Source organism: Chiloscyllium plagiosum, chromosome 31, assembly GCF_004010195.1.
Source record: "Chiloscyllium plagiosum isolate BGI_BamShark_2017 chromosome 31, ASM401019v2, whole genome shotgun sequence".
Taxonomy (NCBI): Eukaryota; Metazoa; Chordata; class Chondrichthyes; order Orectolobiformes; family Hemiscylliidae; genus Chiloscyllium; species Chiloscyllium plagiosum.
In genome coordinates this window covers 33,908,941-33,931,738 of record NC_057740.1, presented here as the reverse complement: position 1 = coordinate 33,931,738, position 22,798 = coordinate 33,908,941, and the positions used below count along the sequence as shown (strand labels likewise).

Here is a 22,798-nt window from a genome sequence, read left to right as displayed (position 1 = left end):
GCTGGTGTCACATCTGGAGTACTGTAGCTTTTCCTTACCACCTTTCTGAAATGATAGCACTACATTAGCAAACGTCCAGTCTTCCAGTACCTCACCCATGGCTATCGATGGTACAACTATCTCAGCAAGGGGCCCAGAAATCTCTTCCCTAAGTTCCCACAAAGTTCTGGGATACACCTGATCAGGTCCTGGGGATTTATCTACCTTTATGCATTTTAAGGCCTCCAGTCCCTCCTCTTCTGTGATATGAGCTAATTTCAAGACATCACTATTTATTTCCCCAAGCTTCCATGTCATTTTCCACAGTAAGTACTAACGCAAATATTTTTTTGGTATCTCACCCATCTCCTGTGGTTCCATACATAGACAGCCACATTGATCTTTAAGGGCACTATTCCCTCCCTGGTCACTCTTTTGCCCTTAATGTACATACAGAATTGCTTTGGATTCTCCTTAGAATTACTTGCCAAAGCTTTCTCATGTCCCCTTTTTGTCCTCCAGATTTCCCTCTTAAGAATACTCCTACTGCCCTAATATTCCTCTTGGGATTTGCTCAATCCAGCTACCTATACCAGACATATGCTTCCTTCTTTTATTTGACCAGAGCCTCAATTTCTCTCGTCATCCAGCATTCCCTACATCTACCAGCTTGTTCTAATATTGAATTTCATTACACTTCTTTGGTTCCTAGGTACAATATGACATTCACATTCTCCATTCCTTTTATTTTCTGGTAACCATCAGTCCCATCATTCTCATTAAATCTGACCTTTTCCTTTAACTTTGGTTTTATAATTTTCCATGCAACTGAACCAATCCTCCTTTCTATTTAGTCTAAAGCCCTAATTATGGAATAATTTTTGCCTTTATTCATTCATGGGATATGGGCATTACTGACCAGGCAGCATTTATTGCCCATCCTTAATTGCCCAGAGGACAGTTAAGAGTCCACCCATTGCTGTGGGTCTGGAGTCACATGGAGGCCAGACCAGGTAAGGACAGCAGTTTCCTTCCCTAAAGGATGGATTCTTTCGACAGTCAACAATGGATTCATGGTCATCATTAGTTTCTTATTTCCAGATATTTGTTGAATTCAAGTTCCATCATCTGCCGTGGTGGGATTCAAACCTGGGCCCCCAGAACAGTATCTGGGTCTCTGGGTTACAGACAGCAATAATACCACTTGGTCATCGCATCCCCAAGCCACCTTCCCTAATTCACCTGGAGTCTGATCCCAATATGATTCAGGTGGAGCAGTTTCTTTCTAAAGTATATATTTACTTTTATTATCTTTTGGCGATGTAGAAAGATCTTTCAATGTTTGGTTGCAGGCTCATCAGTGTGGAAATATTGACAGAAGTGACAGCTCTTACTTTTGACTTGTACAGGGCAGACTGCGTGACACAACAATGCAGGAGAATGAGGAGACAGCCAGGTAATTGGTGTCAAGTACAACCATCTACATGGCATACAAAGTCACCTCTTAGAAACTGCCTGTGTTTTTCTGGTTGACATGCACTGTCACATGAACCCCTTTTTGTTGAACAAGGAACTTGCTGTTATTACTGTTGCTTTGTCTTAATAACTCATGCAGCAGAAAGCTCTCTTCTGACCCCCTGTGTTGAACCGACCACATTTAAAATTGTTTTGATATTAGGTCACATTCATAGCAGTCTGTAGTATAAACTTGACTTTTTTTTTAAAACCAGAAAGCATTTCTGTTTCTGAAGCATGCATCTGAAATCTAATTGTTTCCTTGTCCCTCCATCCTATCTTGACATTACACTTTCCCAAAGAAAGGATGTGAAAACTACAATAATAATTGGTTCCTTCCTAAAGTATTTCTCATTTGTTTGTGGGAGTACTCAAATTCGACTCCAATTATTTTCACCTTATTTAGACAGCTGTGGTTGGGGGTCTTGTGCAATGGTATTGTCACTATCTCTGGGTTCAAATCCCACCTGCTCCAGAGGTGTGTAGTAGAATCTCTGAACAAGCTATTTTGAAAATAAACAAAAGCAGAAATTACTGAAGAAACTCAGCAGGTCTGGCAGCATGTGTGAAGAGAAAACAGAGTTCATGTTTCAAATCCAATGACCCCTCTTCAGAATTCTGCTTTCTCTTCACAGATGCTGTCAGATCCACTGAGTTTCTCCAGCAATTTCTGTTTTTGTTTGTTTCAGATCTCCAGCAATGTAGTTCTTTTGTTTTATTTTTGAGTAGAAAATATCCATCCCTACCTCTGGGTTCAAAACCCACCTGCTCCAGAGATGTGCAATAACACCTCTGAACAAGTTGGTTAGAAAATATCTACGTAAGTGTTGTGAATGGTGGAAATGTCAACTCTAGGTTGCATAAAGATAGTGCATGCTCTGGGAGGCACTGGAAAATGATAGAAACTTTTATAACGATTGAAATAAGTGAAGATTCAATACGTTAACGAGATCAGGGGAGTGAAAGTCTGACCAGTAAGAAGCTGAGAAATAAAATAAAAGCTAGAGGCGCTGTGCGGGGATGGTTTCACCCAGTGCATGGCACAGCTCATGTTGCAGATTGAGGTCTTTCCAAACCATCACTGCCCCATTGCCAGCAACCCAATGAATCTGCATCAACAAGTGCCAAAAGGGAACAAAATAGATGGTGCAAGATACTGACCAGGACATTGATCCTTGCCCCAGTCTGAATCTTTCAAAATCCTGGACTGAACTGAATTAGCGTGAACCAAAATAAACAAAAACAGAAGTTGTACTGTGAAGTAGATTTGTTTCACCATCTTCTTTTCCCACTGGGATCTCCAGGGGCAGTAACCGCAAGCTAATGTTTCTCAGGACACCTTGATGGCACGGCTGATATTTCATTGCCCATACAACTGCACATTTCTACATCCATGCCAACCAAGTTTTCCAAACTAAAATTTGGCTCATATTCTCCTAAAGCTTTCCTATTCCTGTACCTGTCCAAATGTCTTTTAAATGTCATAACTGTACCTTCAGCTAACACAGTTTATTCCACATAACCAAGTCACACAGTTCCTCAACCACCATCCTTAACCACCTCTCATCATACAATCCTAACTCAATGTCTAAGTCAATGCTACTCTTTTCCTAATGCCCAGTGTAGCCCATCATCTTATCACTTTTACAGTGTGGGATAATCATATATAGTAAAGTCTTCAAAGATTCACTTTTATTCACCAACAACAATAGCAAGCAAAAAACAAACCAAAAGAGGCAGTATTTGCTTCTTGGAACAGAAAATGACTGGTTGCCTTTTCAGCACTCACAAATTTACATTCAATGAATGATCACCGCACTCAGCTCTTGTTAACTGGAACACGGTGTCATTTAAGTCCATGTGGCTTGTTGTGTCTGATGCTGCAGCGCTCTGTTGTTCTGAAGGTCATGTTAGAACTTAAAACATAGAACAGTAGAGCACAGGAACAAGGCCTTCAGCCCACCATGTCTGTGTCAACAATATGCCAGTCGAAATTAATCCCATCTATTTCCTGCTTGTTCATGTGTCTGTCTAAATGCCTCTTAAACGTTGCTATCATATCTGCTTCTAACACTTCCCCTAGCAGCACCTGGTTCTTCCTCCAGCTCAGAAGACTACACTAGCTCTCCCAGTTCATCAGCATCCATCACTCCTCTTTGCCTGCTTATGTTGCGTAGCGCACAGCATGTTAGGATTAGACAACTCACTTTGTCCGTGATGTGTTGCTGGCACACCCCCAAATTGATCCAAGCATCAGAGTCTCACCTTCAGGTCCATCGACTGCTCCACTATGCCTCTGGTGGAAGAATGGGCTGCATTGTTTCTTCACTTGGCCTCTTTCAGAGAGCTTCATAATGGAGTCATCAGCCATGGATGCAGAAGGTAGCCTTCATCTCTCGGGAACCAACCTTCTAATGTTCTTGAAATGCTGACCATGAGAATTCTGAAGGATATAAACATGTGGGTAGCCCCTGAGGAACCTGGTGCAGACTTCTTGGACATGGTACAAATTATCACAGATGACTAGCTCATTGATGGAAAGACACCTTTTTCTATTGATGACCACTGGGATAGGATGGCTACTTGCTCCTTCAGGCTGTGGGTCTCACTCCTGCAGTTAGCACAGCTCAGTGACAGTATCCTGGGACAGTGTGTGGTGATACAGTGCCTCGCTTACTTGGAGGAAACAGCATCAACAGTAATAATCTCTGATCCTCCTGCACATCCTGAGGAGACCTTCAATGGTAACCTCATCATATTGAGGCTGTCCAGCACCTGATGGAGGTTGCTGCTAGTCCTGGGCTTGCTGTCACTTCTGTACCTGCTCCATTTGTCTGCATTTTGTAGCATCATAACAACAGCGAATCATAACCCTTTCTGTGGCAGGATCCATCAGTCACCTGTGTGGAGAACATAGGAAACAGAACAGGTCCTCAATAATGTGAGCAGTCAGCATGCGCAACACTCATAATTGACAGTTTCGCATAACCCTCCAAACAGTGGAACACAACGCACTCTGACAACGTGGACTGTGGAATGCCTCTACATAGTACTTTGACATAGGACCCTACTCCAATGAATGCAGTAACAGCCATATCACAAGGACTATGTAAATACTGCATGAGTACTGAGACCTTGCCTCCAAACCACCAGGACAGACTTAGGATATCTTGGGACACTATCACAGAACCATCACCCAAGAAAGGCATTGTTGCATGTAAGAGCATGGTGGCGAATACTTGCAGTCAAGGTGAGAGGGGATCAATCTTTGTGAATACTGGCCCATAGGAGTCATTTTTACAGTCACCCAGGATCACTTCCGCTTCACAGAGATGACTATCTTCAAGCTGCAATAACCAATGATACTGCTTGTGAACCAGCAGTTGCAGCCCACATAGTTGGACGCTACTTATGTCTCTCACACACACAATGCAAAGATTTTAGATGACTTTAACCTGAACTGTGAAAATGCCTGATTAATGCAACTCTCACATTGCTCACCTACGGGGGCTATATGCTCAGAACAAACCTCTATATCTGCCCTGTCTGGCTGTGGTCATAGCCTCTTTCCATTTCCATCACATTCTTACGATTTGGCTAAGTGTGGAAAACAGCACAGGTCGTGCTGAGCCCCAGGCTGAGTTAGATAATCAAGCCTCCCTTGAATAAACTCCATCCTGCAGTTTCCCACATCCTTCAATGCTCCATCCTCTTCACCACCCACCCCCCCCCCCATGTGTCAAATTCCCGCATTCACTATTCTTGACCCCACTGTGTTCCAGGTTTCTGTCTTCAATCCCCCACACTGATTCCCCAACTTCCCTAGCACAGTAGTATCCCCTGATAATCCCCTCTCCATGGATTCTTTCAAATAATCCTTGGACAAACGGACCTGATGGGTGACTGAACAGACCTTTCACTGATTTGTGTGTAACTTCCCAACTGACTGACTGTGAATCCACTGGCTGTTTGCACTGGACCTGTAGGACTGTCTGTGGCTCATTTCCTGCACTGACGGAATTCACAATCCCTTACTGTGTTTACCTCAAGCAATTGACTGACCATTTCCAAGCCTCTGGACTGAGATCCGATTATGCTTATAGCACATTGTACTGGTAGCCCCTAATTGCTGGCAACAGATCTTGATTTGACTGAGGTCTACTCCACTCTGACATTGAAACATGGCCATTTAGTCGAAGCACATCCATTGTGTTTCCTCTATATGTTGCTGGAGCTTGGTGTAGGTGTGAGATTGACATAGTACTATACCATACAGCAACTTGTACACCCCCTTCACTGATCACAGCTGACAACCATGTCCATGGCTTTATGTCTGTGCTAAAGGCAAGATAAGACAGTGAGCTTTTAAGCTCTGGCTGAGTGGACAAAGAACTAAAAGGCAAGGATGCTGTGAGCATCAAAGTAGTCTTAAAGTGAGTGAATGCAAAGAGAATGAGAAAGCAGCCCTGAAATGCAGGCAAATCCATGAGCTGGTGCCTGTCCTTGTGGGCAAAGTCTCCTTGCAGCAATGAAAGCTGCTGGTGGTCCAAAATGCAACCTTAAAATGAAGAATTGTACCATAAGTGGATTGGTGATGTGCCAAAGTAGTGCTAAGCACAGTGGATAGGGTGTGCCCTGAGATTTTGGTGCCTGGTGTCCAAAATGGAGGTGCAAAGGTACAAGTAATGAGCTGGAGTTGCCAGGTCTGACTTGCCTGTTGGAAATTGTGGCTGTCCCTTTTATTATCTGGCGTTTGGGAGAATGCATATTAGTGAGATGAGGTTAGGTAACAATAAGGATATCAATGCATGCTAACAGGCCTCTCACCACTTTCTAGTGAGAATCTCATCTCACTATTCAACACTTGTTTGGAAAATGTAATTTATGCTTTCATCTCAAGAAACTCCTAACTTTTTTTACTCATTCAGGGGATGTGGGCATCACAGGCAAGGCCAGCATTTATTGTTTATTCCTAATAACCCAGGGGCAATTAAGAGTCATGTGTAGGCCAGACCAGGGACATTAGTAAACCAGGTGAGTTTTCCAAAGCGTCATTTGATTCTTAATTCCAGATTTTGTTAATATACTGAATTCAAATTCCACCATCTGCCACGGCAGGAGTTGAACCTAAATTCCTAGGGCATTATCCGGGTATCTGGATTAACAATCCCAATGATAATACCACTTGACCACCACCTCCCCAACTGCCCTTCTCATACTATTTACCCAACTTTCTTGCCATTAGCCATGTCCCTCAGGGACTGAGAAGATTCTGCCTCTAGTCAGAGAGACTATGAGAAGGACGTGAATGTAGATCTTACTCCATTGGTATCCTAAGCTGTTCTTGTTACTAACCAATATAACATCATCACCATTCTTGGTGCTCCAGCACGCCATGGAATTAACCCTTTCAGACCCTTACACCCTTGCTTCAGAGTAACTGAGAATGGGTGACAGTTTCATTCTTGGCAAAAATATTAAAACATTCTCAGATGCCAAACAAAAACAGAAATTGCTGGCGAAACTCAGCATGTCTGGCAGCATCTATTGAGAGAAAGCAGAGTTAATGTTTCAAGTCCGGCAGCTCATTATTTGGTGCTGGCATTGGTGTGAGTTACTTAATGGCAGCAAATATAAAGCTAATGCTGTTCCCTGTCTAGGATTAAAACTTCTGACAATTGGAACTGCAACAATTTTTTCAACAACACAGGACACCATTTTTACAAAAGAGAAATGACCTTGCATGCTGCTGCCATCCAGTGGCCAAGCAATTGTAATGCATACACCTATTTTACAGCTAAACATTACCTTGTACTGAAACCACACAGGGAGGGGATGTTCTTGTACATGGAGCTGCAATCAATCACTTTCAAGGGAATGGGGCATTTCCAACAATTTGCAGCGAACAGGGATCTTTAAGACTCCCTATAGGTTGACATTTGGAGTAAATTCTTACTCATGATATCTAAATCCTGGCATCAGATTTTCACCAGCAGTAGAGGGCTTTTTTTGTGCTTTTCATATTTTAACTGGTACTGACTTGGTTGAAGCATTAGTGTAAAATCAAAAGGATGGTTTCCTTATTCAACATGTGTGGCGAGGATAAGGGATTACTGCACAGTCATTATGTGATAAAAATGACCCAGGTAGACCCTAAGTGTCCAGGGTTAGTCTGGCCTAATCGCATTCTTGCCTGCTTATGATTCCATGTCACTTACATCACAATGAATACATGTTTTTCACAAATAATAGAACAAATGACATTGACTGTCAAAAGAAAGTAGCTGCAATATCTGGGTTTTACCTTCCCGCGGTTTGCTCTGTGTACTTACCTTTATGCTAAAAGCTTCTGTCAGTAAAAAAATTGACATGAGTGTCATGGTAACCATGGTACAATGGGGGCTCAGTGTCATAGATCAAGCATTGAAGTAAGTTTGTTGTTCAATGCCACTACTTTTAATGTCAGGTCTCAGGGATAGCTTTAATACTGTCTTGAAATTGTTTTCTCCAGACTCAACAATTTCAAACCTCTTCCTATCTTCCACCTGGACAGACTTGGAGAATCCAAATGTCTGTTGTCCATGCCCAAGCTCACATAAGCCCTATTTACCCATGCCCCTGTGCACATTGACCTACAATGGTTACCTCAATTTTGTGCTGCAATAACACCTCAATTTTAAACATTTTATGCTTATTTTCAAATTCTTGCACAGCTACTCATTACAGTAACCACCTCCCTCCACTTCCCTGACCACTGTATTCTTCTAGAACCCTGTACCCTTTGAGAGGTTTAGGTTCCTCCTGAATCCTAATGAAGGGCTTATGACTGAAATGTCGATTCCTCTGCTCCTCGGATGCTGTATGCCCTGCTGTGCTTTTCCACCACTACATTCTCGACTCATTCCTCCTATCCTTTCTAATTATATCTCCTTAATTTTTTTGCCCCAATTTTGATAGCCCTGTCTTCAATTATCCATACTCTGATCTCCAGAATTCTCTCCCTTAACCTCCCTTAACTAGAGCGGCACAGTTGCCCTGAGGTTAACCCTGCTACCTCACAGCACCAGAGACCTTGGTTCGATCCCACCCTCAGGCAGCTGTCTGTGTGGAGTTTGTGTGTTCCCTCCATTTCTGCTGGATGCTTCAGTTTCCTCCCACAGTCCAAAGATGTGCAGGTTAGGTGGATTGCCCATGCTAAGTTGCCATAGTGTGCAGGCTAGGTGGGTTAGCTATTAGAAATGCAGGGATAAGGAGGTGGACTTGATGGGCTGAATGGCCTTTCCACACTGTAGGGATTCTATGAACCTCATTACTTCACTATACTGCTCAAAGAGTGTCCTTGAAGACTACCTCTGCATATATTTATCTATCTCCTCTTATTTGATTATTCGATAAAGTATACAATATTTTCTCTCAACAATTCCAATTGTCTATTTGGAAAGTGAGATAGAGACTGAAAAACTTGCATCTGTTTGGACTAAAATTGGTTTAAAGGTTTTGGTTAATTAATCAATTGGCTGAAGTTTGAAAAATGCCGTACTCATGTAAGGGAGATGATCAGGTCAATTTACAATGTGTATTTGTGTTTATTTGTGCTGCAAAAGTTGGGATTGATGGCACTTCCTGCACATGCTTATTTACACAACTTGAGCATTAAACAAATAAGTTGGCTTGACATAGACTAGCAGTGAAGTTGAAGTTACCCAGTTTTAGGTCTAGCTAACAGCCCAGCTGGAGTCCATCTATCATTTCCCTCTGAGTAACTGATATTTCAGTAATAATAAAAATATCATCAAGGAGTTACAGTGAATGAGGTTCTCAACTTCCAATGTAGAGACATTATTATAACATTTAGTTTATGGTCTCTGTTTGGTAAAAAGAAACCAATACAAAAGTATCTGCACTACAATATTTGAGAAAAATATTTATGACTCAAATTGGGACTCAAAACAATGACATTGGGATTATGAATCATATTATCCATCAAATGAGCTATCTGGGTTGTGCTGAAACTCACTGCACAAAGCCTGAACACATTGGATCAAGTTTAAGGAGACAGCAAAGTCTCATTGACATTATGGTCCCATCACACACTGGGAAATGTGATGAAATGTCTGCAAATTTTGATTGTTTTGTGTGCTATAGAGCTACACTGAAATGTTACTGTCGAATTCCCACTGCAATGCCATTTGGCAACATTACTGACAACATACACACATATAAGTATTGATTTTTTAACATTGGAATGCCCATTGGAAATTCTTACATTGCGGGTTCCAATGCAGTGTGAGTTAACATTTGTACTTCTTTTTGATGGATCCAAACTCCTGCTGCCGACCTGAAAAATGTCAGGAACAAGTGTGCAGCTGACAGCAGCAAAGCAGGCCAAGTGGGCATGTGCAACCCTTCTTGACATCCTTCTACTCAGGGAACACAGTGTTAAAAGTATCATCTATCATACAGATGAATACTATCACAGAATGAGCTATTGTGTTCACGCACAGAAACAGGCCATTCATCCCTGCCTATCCATGTTGGCATATATGTTCCATTCAAGCCTTTTCACAACTTGCCTCATCAAAATCTACCATCATAACCTTTTATTATCCGCTCCTTCATGTACTTGTCTTGCTCCTTTATAAATGCATCAAGACTATTCACTTCAATTTCCTATGACGGAGAGTTCTAAACTCTCACCATTCTTTGGTAAAAGAAATTCCTCTTAATACCTATTAGATTTCTTAGTTAGTATCCTAACAGTTTCTTGTTAAGCTCTTTCCCGCAAGAGGAAAGGCTCCCTGTATCCACTCGTCAAAACGCTTCAAAATTTTAAAGATTTTTATTAGGCCACCTCTCAACCTACATTTTAAAATAGAGGAGAGCCAGCATATCAATCCCTATTTGACACATGTTATCCACACATTTCTGGTAAAATCATTGCAAATCATCTTTGTACCTTCTCCAGTTTTTTTGATATGCTTTTTATAACATAGTGTATGGTATCTAAAACATGATTTGCAACTTGGAAGCTGAACATACAATCCATTCAGTCTGTGCTGCTGCTGAAATTAATGCAAAGTTCAGTTTGTTGTATGCAATCCCTCATAGCCCATTCTTAAGTTCTCTGGTGTGCATAGTTTTCTTATCCGACTCCATTTGTCATTCACCTTATGTCTAATCTATCATCATGTGGGTGAAGCAGCAGGAAACAGGAAGCAAAGCACTGTGGTAGTTTCATTATGAGAGCCGTGCCTTAGATGCACAGTAACTATGTTATGAAATTATATGTGGAAGTCTGAAATGGTGTCAAACTAACAATAACTATTCATGATATCAGCAGGAAGAGTACTTATGCAGACAGAACAAGGACAAGGTGAATCTTACAACTGATGTTCTAAGTGCCCTCTGAGAGAAATGATTGAGGACACAGAGTTATATCAGAAATAACAAGCAAAGAAAAAAAAACAGCTCTATTTTTATGGGAAAATGAAAACTGTTGTAAAAGATTTAAGAACTTTTTGTGGACATATAACACCTAAAGAAAATTGGAACAATTGTAACTAACAACATCCTCAGAGTATAGAGGAGAAAAATGCCTATGAAATATCCATTATAATGCTGCATAGTGAAAAAAGTTCCAGAAAATAAGTCAGGTTTAGAGCTGTGCTGGGAACTTGTAAGCATGTCTTCGAATTGATTTGAATAGACGTTGAAGAAACATGGGAATTTAACTGCGGAGTGGACATGTGCTTCATAATGAAAGCCTCTTGATTTAGTCATACGTGGATTTCAGGAGGGAATCAATGTAATAGATTAGACTCATCTAATACATGATGGAGCTTCTCAAGAATATGATAAACCACGCATGACTGTGACAATACCCAAAGGACTGACAGAAAAAGTATTGCAAAGTTTGGCTGATGCAAATGTATTCTCCCAGCTGCCACCACTCCGTCTTCCAACCCACACAACAGCACTGAATTCTGCAGTTTAACCTTTACCCCAGTGTGTGTACCACACTACACAGCACACAGTGAAAGTCCTCATAAATGGCGAAAGAGACAGCTTCTACTCTTTTATAATTTTGACTTAACACAGATCTGATGGCTTAAAACACCAGATTATATGTCAATAGATCAACAAAACAGAAAAGAAGATACTAGTTCCGAGATTCAGGAAACGTGTCTTTGAGTTTACAGAAAGGTCAATGGACATGAGCTTCAAGCAGATGCTCAGATTTCATATCAAGCCTGCACATATCGCCAGCAAGAATGGTGGAACTCGCTTTTCAGAGTTGGTGTGTGGTTGGGAATTGCCAAATGCACTATCCAAATGAGCATGGGAGACAGTCTCCTATGGTGTGGGACCAATCAGAAGTCTGACAGCTATGGGGTATACCTGCAGAAGTAGGTGCTGCTGACGATGCTCCAGGTTTGAGAGCGCTGCTCGGTATGCCTCATCATAATGTAGCATTTCACAGGCTCTGACCAAGCAGGTCACTCAGAACACCTCCAGATGGTTCACTGGGTCAGTGAGATCTGCCTTACATACCTGCAGCCTCCAACTGTAACAGCACCCTCCATTGGCAAAAAGGAAAACATGAGTCTAGATTAGAGTGGTGCTGGAAAAGCGCAGCAGGTCAGGCAGCATCCGAGCGACAGGAAAATCGACGTTTCGGGCAAAAGCCCTTCGAATCCCCCATTCCTGATGAACGGCTTTCGCTAAAACGTCGATCTTCCTGCTCCTCGGATGCTGCCTGACCTGCTGTGCTTTTCCAGCACCACACTAATCTAGATGCTGGTTTCCAGCATCTGCAGTCCTCACTTTTGCCAAAAAGGAAAACATGACGGCCAGAATAACTAAATTTACTAAATGATTCCCAAACATATCAACAGAATTGCACTTTTTGTGGTTTTTACTTAATTAGAACAAATGAAAATTATATAAATTAACAGGCAAAATGATACCTCAAATAAAAAGGTAAATTTCTTTCCTTTACATTTATTTTAAATTTGTGTTTACTTTAAGTAGTCAACAAAGATACATCTTACGCAATTAAGTATTCACAGCACTTCTGCACAAAGATGAAACCAGATAGCTACACAGTTCCACAATATTCTGTTCTCTTTCCATGCAGGTAAGGTCAGGGGTCTGATCTGACTACTTTCACATTGAGTTTCACGGCAGCAATTCTCATCAGTAAGGTGCACTTCTATGAAAGCTCTCTCCCTCAAGTCATGATAGTCCTTAGGGAGTAATATAGTTTGGTCGCCTCTAGGAAAACATGGAACTCTTTAGAGTCTGAGTCATTCACAGGGATTTCCAGGCTTTTTAACCTTATAACCAGCTCCGTTCTTCTGCCAAACTGAAAAAGTGGCATCTTCCTGACAGCCTTTTCCTTCTCCTTCTCACAAGAATTCTCTATGTTCCTCTATCAATCTTGTTTACTTTTGAGTTGTCTCTGCATCTATACACTATTGCCTTCCTTGTACAGCACCTCTGTTGTAGCTCTCCTTTGTGCCTCTAGCTCTCTGTTTTTCATTACATTAGTAGTTTATTTTTGCATGCCTTCTCTGTTTCTGTCCACATGGCTTTTCATCTTAATTTACCATTGGCTTTTCCTCCGGGTCAAAGGTAGCCAGGTCACATGGACTAGTATTTCTTGTGCTTCAAGAAAATGACAATTAATCCCTTTATATTTGGTGCAAACTCTTAAAAGCCCTCCTCAAACATTCAAAGTATTATAAATTTCAGAGAACTTTCAAATAAATTACAAAAGTTCCCAAATGCACTACTTCAGTGTCAAAGGTCACAGAATATAAAAAAGCAAAAAGCAATAATTCAGTCATTAAGCCCACACATTCTGAGACCATGCATTAGCTCCCCCAACAGTTCTCAAACTTTAATGTTTGCAGGACTCCTTCTCAAATGGATATAATCACAGCCATCATATCTATATGATGATACTCCTTAATACTCAAAATATGGAAGTGTTGGCTGTAAGGAGTGCTTTGATAATGCTTTTAAGAAAGCAGGCACTTACTCAGAGTTATTATTGAAATGGGTGTTTTGCTTCTCAAGGCAGAGAATGTTAACCATTGATGGGGCACGAAGAGAGCAGGAGTAAAATGAAGTTGAACATGGGAGAGAATGAAGAAAGCACGAGAAAAGCAGGAGTGTGGAAAGGGCAGGAGGAGGGATGTGAGAAAGAACCACAGGAGTACGGCAAGTGATAATGAGTAAGTACAGCATGCCACCAGCTACCTCCCATTCACTTCCTCCTCACCGTGGCATTTTCCAGCTATTTTGTAGGCTCATTGGGAAAGCTGAATTGAGAAATACTGATGTATCCTACTACTCACTAATTTAGTTCTGTGAGGAAAAAAACACATATTGATCATCACTTTATGACTCAGAAATATCTTAAGGCTCTGCACATGCAATTAATTATTTGAAAATAAAGTAACAATGATATGTGAGCCAGTTTAGCAGCCATTTTTTACTGCTATGAGTTAAATTGAATGGGCAGGTGGTGTTGGTTAAGAGAGAAAAATTGTTCCTAATAACAGGAAAACTGACTGTCCTTTTCTGAACGCTTACAAAGAATCTTTACTGGTCCAACAGGCGGCCTTCAGTCTGTTCCAATGTATATATGGAGAGTCCCCTTAATATAAGTGCTGTCCAGAGTGTACACTGAAATTTTGACTTACGTCCTGAACTTGTAACCTTCGCTTCTGTGTAGAACAACTACCACACAACGGAAAAGTCCAAAATCATTTCTCTCTGATACTCCCTATCCTGAAAACTTGCAGAATATTTAACCATTTAACACCAAGTGCTTGGATGATAGCTCTGTGGTATGAGAAAAATATATTGCAAGATATAAAATATTTGATCATTTCAGTTCAGTTATAGCACTGTACAAGGCAAAACCAGACCAGAAACATACCTTTTCTCTTGAAGGAATGAATTAACATGTGACAAATGCTGCTTCAGGGTGTCTGTTCCTGACATTTACGTCTCAGTGGAGGATACATTTGACTGAAGTTGGAAATGATTTTGTGTTAAATGGGTCAATGCCTTTGCTACAGTCGCGGACAAGCGATTATTATTCAAATGCATCAGGCATTCTTTTATTACTATTACCAATAATTTTTAGACTTTAACATACATTTCACAGGAGTTCTGTACATACCTAGTACAGTTCATTTCAGATTAGTCTTAATAGCTCTCCAGTTCCAAACTACAGCTGCCGGCTGCGTCTTGAATTTAGCAGAAGAGTTTTTTTGCTAAATTTACCCTCTATTCCACCTTGGTCAGACTTTGAATATCTGTGTAAAACTCAAACAGTCCTCTGGCATAAAACGCCTCTAGGATTGCAGAATATTAATCTCTAACTCCTTGAATGTAAAATGTTATTGGCAAACATTCTACATGATGCCTGTTAGCCCTCCCCCATCACAAAGATCACCCCGAGGTAGAAAATGTCCCATGAATACAAATTTACAAGTTGGCAACGGTACAGAGAAAGACTTGTATCTCTCTGTACAATTTAGAGATGCAGAGGATGCTAACCAATCCAATGGGGGGAATGTCACATGCTGTTGACACAACTCTTCAAGTGTCTTTGTTGCCAAGCAACTGTAAAGCCTGCTGGGTCAAGTGCATCAGAATCACTTGGGGTGCAGATGTAAACAGGTCTGTAGGCGTAGACTAAAAACTGAAGACAGACCTGAAAGGAGACATTCTGAGGCAAGGTCAAGTTTTTCACTTTGAAGACACAGAACACAATGAATAAACATGAGTGGGGATACACCAGACTGCTCGATAAATGCCTATCAATAACGTTCTTAACTAAGAACATCTGAACTAAGTCAGAAATGACAACGACTGCAGAATTCCCTAACTAGCTACAAATTCCAAGCCAGCATAATTAGTATTTCCCAAAACTAAGGCTGAAAAATATACCGACAAGGCTCAGTATTTGAATTGAACTCAAGAGACCCTAAAGTAAGCTAATGGTCGAGTGAAAACAAGGGCAATATTTAAAAAACACACAATAAACAATAAATAAATTTAAGGAAGTATTACCTGTTCCCACCAAGGATAATTTTTTAAGGAGGATTATGGTATTCAAATGCCATTTTTATCACAATATTCCACATCATTTAGTGCATTTTAGCCTAAAGCACCAGTGTTTTTCCAACTTTTCTTATTCAACTGATTATATTTCATAAGAGCTAATCCTCAATATGTTTGTCTTTGTTTTAATTTTAATGGATTTGTATGTGGGGTTAGGTACAGCACCCATTTGTGGATGTTAACTCAAATGTACACAGAAAGATATTTAGAAATGACTTTAATAGCAAGATAAACGTACTATTAGAATGAAAAGACTTTAGAAACAAACAGAGTGCTGAGACTTGTTGTCAACCAGAGGTAAACAACTCAAACTGACCATAATCTACAACAACTCAAACTGACCATAATCTAACAACGTAGTCCTCCATCGACACTGAACATTTTGTATCATTTTGGACACCAAGATCAAAAAGTGAAAAATTCAAATATTGAAGGGGATTAAGAGTGTCATAAAGTTCAATCAAGATTATCATGGAGAACAAACAGTCCTGGTGTAGGGGGTAGCATATTGGCATGGAGGAATACAGAAAGTAAATGAGTAATTTTCTGGTTGGCAAGTTATAATGAGTGGTGTGCCACAGGGACCAGAGCTGGAGCTTCAAATTTTAACAGTTTATATAAATGACTTGGATGAAGAAACTGAAGGTACGGTTGCCAAATTTGCTGATGACACAAAGATAGGAAGGATAGTAATTTTTGAACAGACATAAAGAGATTACAGAAGAATATGTACTGGTTAAATAGGTGAGCAAAGATCTGGCAAATGAACCATAATGTTGGAAAATAAGCAATTATCTACTTTGCCAGGAAAGATTATAAAAAGAATTATCTAAAAGGTGAGAGATTGCAGAGCTATGAGATGCAGAGCAATCAAGATAACTTAGTGAAGTTATCACAGAAAGGATAGGTACAACAAGTAATGTGAATAGTTAATAAAATATTGGTGAGATCACCTCTTAAGTTTTGTGAACAACAATTGGCCTCCTTATTTAAGGTAAATCTGTCCTTTATCCCAACTGTATGAAACCAGCTAACTTTAACTCACAGATAGCACTGAAAGACCCTTTTACTACATTGACTGACCTACAGAAAACCTAACTACAACCTTGGCCTTGTTCCTTGGGAGAATGCAATGTAGCACCTTTTGGAAACACCCTGTGCCAGCTAATTAACTCCACAGCTGCCAGCTTCAAGCACACAGAGCAAAGACTGATTTATCACTAAACTGTGAGGATGCTGTCACTTTAAGAGGTTATTTTATCCATTTTTTTTAAAGAGAGGTTGTAAGGCAGAGGTGCAAATCTAAATATTTAAGACCACTTGTGTAAACAGCTTGGAAAGCCTTGGATTTTTTTTTAATGCAGCCTGAATGGATGTGGCCAGCTCTCACAGATCAGGAGATTTCTGAGTAGTATCAGAAGCTATTGGGGTCTCAAAAGAGTTGGAAGCTTCAGTGAATGTCTCCTGGCAACTACTCTCTCAGAATTTTCTCTGGACGTGTTCCTTCTGAATTGAAGAGCTGCATATGAGAATCTGTCTGAATTTTCCTTTTTTGCCAACGGTTGTGTTAATGCATTGTCACTATACTGGAACAGTTGATTAGTAATAGTTACTGCATCTATTATTCTGTTATGTTTTCCAATGGAGGTAAGTTATTCTAAATTCCTCTTTCTTTGGTTGCATCTTAACTACAGTGGTTAAATAAATTGTGTTTTCCTTCACATCAAGTAGTTTGACCAGTTGCATTGCATTGGGAACATACACTTTACATTTGCTTTTACACCTTCCTAAACTATTTTGAGGTGGTCTGGTCTGGTCCATAACAATACTAAATATCAGGATCACACTTGTAGCTAAATGGATCGAATACCAGAAAGTTGGTGTTATTTGTGGACCTGAACACCAGCCTGAATGATACAGCAACTATAGACTGGAAGAACAAGAAAATAGGGTGAGCAAGTTGTAAATTTTGAGGTAATTGTTTAGATTATTTGTTAAGTTACAAGATGGAAGAAAGAGAAACACTGAAAGACAGCAGAAACATCTGAATGGCACGAATGCAGAGTAGCATTTGTTTTATATAACATTGAGGAAAGTGAATGAATTTACTCTGAGAGTGTGCCAATGTTTATTGTTCAAGATAATTAATTTAGTAAAACATCATTGTTGAAGATGACAGACAATACTTTAAACAAACTATTAAATTCATAAGCTATTGCAACAAAATTGCTTTTTTTGAAGCTTTAGTATGTTTATCACAGCACACAGTTTGCTTTTAGAATGAGATAAGATTATTTGGTTGAACTTTTCCTACCTCTTTAGCAATTCGACCAATAGTACTGGGAAAGGCCATTAACACCTAACTGCAATTCAAACTGGCTACACCTGTTTATATGGGATATAAGAGCTGAATTTTCAATTTCATCTGGTTAGCCTCACCTGCCTGTCTGCCAATTTCTATAGACCAAGAAAACTCATGCATGTAATTAATAAGTGAACAAAGCCCAGGGCATCAGTATAAACTTAGAAAGTTGGCCCAAAAATGTCAGAAAGGCCTCAACAGAATCAGAGGACATGTTAAATTTATTTTTATCCACAAGATGGAAATGTAGGCACAGGTTTGTTTTTTGTTTTAATCTGAGAAATTATTACACTAAGTGGGATCTAAAATAATAAACAATATTCACCAAGAATGCTGTTACCCTGAACTTCCAAATATTACACTTCACAGATCAATTGATTCTGAAGTGTTTCACTTATAAACCAGGGAATAACTCAGACTATATTGCTTATACATTTTTGAGACTATTTCACTTAGATATAAAATTAACTTCTTATTTATATAAACGGATAAACATAGTACCATTATGAAGTTTGAGTAAATTCAATTTAGATGTGTTAATATCACCAGAACATTCAGTCTGAAACTACACTACCACTTTCTGTAGTTTCTGATGCACAAGAGCATTAGAGTAACTATAGGGGTCGGACTGCAGATCCAGATCTGACTCCCCACTGAAATGGAGAGCTGGTGGATCATGGCTAGTTTACTATCATAATTATCTGTTCCCATAAAAGTACAGTGGTGAAATTTCCCAAGACTACACACTACCATCAAGGTGTCAATAAACATTGGACATCCTTACTGTAACATCTTCTATTCCACTTGCTCATTGGCTTCTCTGTGTTTAAGAGGTTATCTGTCTATTAGACCAGGTAATGCAGGATTGTATGTTCCCAGTCAAGCAACTGGGTGCCTTAGTCATCTGAAACATATTTGAATCACTGAACATGAACTGAGTTAAGAGACATTTCAAACATTGCAGTCCACATTCTCTGGCCCAATGCTGGATATAGAATTAGTCTTTTTGTTCAATAAAAGTGGATGTGAGGAGTGTTGGATTAGCTATGAATCTATTGAATGGCAGAGCAAGCTCAAGGGGCTGAATTGCCTACTCCTGTTCCAGTTTCTAATGGTCTATGTTCTCCACCTGTTATATTCTCTTCCTCTTCCCACAATTTGCAAATACTCTTCTGTTGCATTGATCTGGTATACTATTCAAAGTTCAATAAAAGTTACACTTTTTCCGTGATCTTGTAATGTATGCTGCCTGTGGAACCTGCTTAAAGAAACAGATATAGGATTTTCCTGATAAGCAATGCCATGACACTTTCTATCCATACTACCTTACCTTACTTAGTGATTTGTTAATAAGATCTTTAAAAATCTCCCCATACCAATCAAATCTTTAAAGTTCAAATTAAATTTGTTAAACTTATTCCACCTATAATTATGGTATGGATTAATTGAAGTCCTAAACTAGAGTCTTTCTTTGTTAATTGTCCTCTTCCTTTGATGGATTGAAGTAGATCTGGAGAGTACTGAGCTCTCTTCATGTTGGAACTGCAGACATCCAGGTAAACGGAGACAATGCAATCACACTAACGTGTCTTTGAGAGATGTAGAAGCTATGAGAGTCCAGTTAGCCAGTTGCTGTAAAAAATCAAGCCTCATCAAGCATTATGTTTATCTGGTTGGTTCTAGTCAGTTTCTGGTCAATAGCAACTTCTAGGATTATGATAATGTGGGACACCATGACGATAATGGCATTTGAATGTCAAATGAAGGTAGTTATGTTCTCTTTTCAGAGTTGGCCATTGCCTGACACTTGCCTAGCATGGATAGCACATATTGTTTTTCATTCTAAGCCTAGATGTTGTCCAGAGTTGAGAGCATGGTGCTGGAAAAGCACAGCAAGTTGGGCAGCATCCAAGGAGGAGGAGAATCAATGTTTCAAGCATAGGCCCTTCATCAGGAATGAAACAGGAAAAGGCTTATGGCCAAAATGTTGATTCTCTTGTTCCTCGGAGGCTGCCTGACCTGCTGTGCTTTTCCAGCACCATACTCTCTATTCTGATCTCCAGCATCTGCAGTCCTCACTTTCTCCTAGATGTTGTCCAGGACTGCTGCACAGGAGCATGGACTGTTTCTTAAGAACTGTAAATGGAGTTGTAGTCAGTGAACAGCCCAATTTATAACCTGCAAGGAAGACTGATGTAGTAGTAATAATTGTCAACCCTAGAACGTTAATCAAAGGGAAAACAGCAAAGTTCTGGGCTGAAATGGCCCCAATTTGCATATTAACCTTTGCTCAATCATCATTAATTTTACTTTCATTAAGGCCCCTTGTTGCCAAACTCAGTGAAATATTGCCTGGATGTAAGGGAGGGAATCATTCTCACCTCAGCCCCAGAGTTCATTCTGTGTCTGTGTTTGGATCAAAGCTGAAATGACAATTGGAACTGTATATAAAAAAATTCAGCAGGTCTGGCATCAACTGTGGGAAGAGATCTGGCAGATCCTACAGGTCAGAATTTGAGCTGTTCACCAATGATTGCATACAGTTCAGCTCCATTTATAGTTCTCAAGATTAAAATAAAATCCATGCTCGGTGCAGCCAGACTTGGACAACATCCAGACTTGGAATGAAAAATGATAATTACTACCCTAAATACTACTATAAATTATAGACATGTATCAGGCAATGGCCAACTCCAATAAGAGAACATAACTACCTTCATTTGACATTCAATGCCATTAGCATCTCCTGCTGTTATTGATGCCAAGCTTGTAGGTGGGAAGGGCATTTAATTAGACAAGGTGGGGTCATGCCTGAACTCACAATTATGTTCTGGCTGGGAAAAGCAAAAGGTCGATCTTCCATTCTGTTGCAATTGAGGTCCTTAATTGGCCAATTAATAACTTCTTATAGGCCTTATCTCACGCTGCTGAATTAACCCAGCAGCAGCCATGCATGGTCTGCACAACTGCTGTAACTGTGTGGCCAGTTTGTCACATTCGGCCCAGCATGGAGGGAGGGATCAGAGTGGTGGTGTCTCTTGATCAAAGACACTCAGTGCCAGGCACAAATATCAGGAAATGGACCCCACTAAGGGCTACTCTGTCCTGCCCCTGCCCTTATTTGTGAAGCCCCACTCTGTGAACTCCACCCAACCACACACATAAACTACCTATTGCCTGGGTCGTTCTATCATTCTGAAACCCTGAGCCTGTCCTTCCACTAGTAGTCATGGTCACTCCAGTGTCACTATTGTGCACAGGAACTGCCACCACTGATTTGCTAGAAGTGCTTGGATAAATAATCGTCACCAGAGACCTAGAGGACCATAGGGCTCATCTCGCATTACAGAGATTGAGTTTAACCTGAGGATCACCATCCCTCAGGCAAAGAGAGGTTGAGAAGGCAAGACATTCTTGGTGACATCAGCCAGTGCAGGAATTGAATCCATGCTGTTGGTGTCACTCTATATCACAAGCCATCCAGCTAACCATGCAGGGATTATCAGTAGGCAAGACATCACATTCCTGATGAAGGGCTTTCGTCCAAAATGTCGATTTTCCTGCTCCTCGGATGCTGTCTGACCTGCTGTGCTTTTACAGCACCACTCTAATCTAGACTCTCATCTCCAGCATCTGCAGTCCTCACATGCCTAAGACATCACACTTGGTATTTTGATTTCAGGGGAAAACCATCTGTGACTTCACCACGTACTGATTGGCTTGTAACTTGGTCACTTTGGGAAAAAGAATACAAGCATGGACTACTTTCTAAACGGTGAGAAAATTCGTAAAGCCAAAGTACAAAGGGATCTGGGAGTGCTAGTCGAGGATTCTCTAAAGGTAAACATGCAGATTGAATCCGTGATTAAGAAAGCGAATGCAATGTTGTCACTTATCTCAAGAGGGTTGGAATATAAAAGCACCGTTGTGCTACTGAGACTTTATAAAGCTCTGGTTAGGCTCCATTTGGAGTACTGTGTCCAGTTTTGGTCCCCACACCTCAGGAAGGACATGCTGGCACTGGAGCGTGTCAGAGGAGATTCACACGGATGGTCCCTGGAATGGTAGGTCTAACGTACGAGGAACGGCTGATGATCCTGGGATTGTATTCATTGGGGTTTAGAAGATTAAGGGGAGATCTAATAGAAACTTACAAGGTAATAAATGGCTTGGAAAGGGTGGATGCTAGGAAATTGTTTCCGTTAGGCGAGGAGACTAGGACCCGTGGACACAGCCTTAGAATTAGAGGGGGTCAATTCAGAACAGAAATGCGGAGACATTTCTTCAGCCAGAGAGTGGTGGGCCTTTGGAAGTCATTGCCGCAGAGTGCAGTGGAGGCCGGGACGCTAAATGTCTTCAAGGCAGAGATTGATAAATTCTTGATATCACAAGGAATTAAGGGCTACGGGGAGAATGAGGGTAAGTGGAGTTGAAACGCCCATCAGCCATGATTGAATGGCAGAGTGGACTCGATGGGCCGAATGGCCTTACTTCCACTCCTATGTCTTATGGTCTTATAGATCTTTTTAAAAAGAGGCAGTCCAAGTCTCCTGACACTAAAATAATTGGCAAGGCACATATTTGAGAGGAACACAAACAATTTACAGAGATATTGATAGGTTAAGGAAGTGGGCAACAAGTTGGAGCATAATAGAGTATAATGTGGGAAATTGCAAAGTTGTTCATTTTGGAAGGGACAACAAAAGAACAGAATAGAGTCATAAGGGTATACAGAAGAAACAGGTCCTCAGCCAAACTCATTCCTGCTGACCAAGTTTCCTAAACTAAGCCAGTCCCTTT

General features: G+C 40.5%; 1 long non-coding RNA gene across 1 annotated transcript in view; it reads left to right on the top strand.

Moving 5' to 3' along the window:
- Positions 1-21,789, top strand: part of LOC122565406 — a 60,736-nt gene extending 38,947 nt beyond the window's left edge. Inside the window, exons 5-6 of the long non-coding RNA XR_006316160.1 lie at positions 13,576-13,733; positions 21,681-21,789. This is a non-coding gene — a long non-coding RNA (uncharacterized LOC122565406). The remainder of the gene's footprint in view (positions 1-13,575; positions 13,734-21,680) is intronic.
- The last annotated feature ends 1,009 nt before the right edge of the window (positions 21,790-22,798 follow it).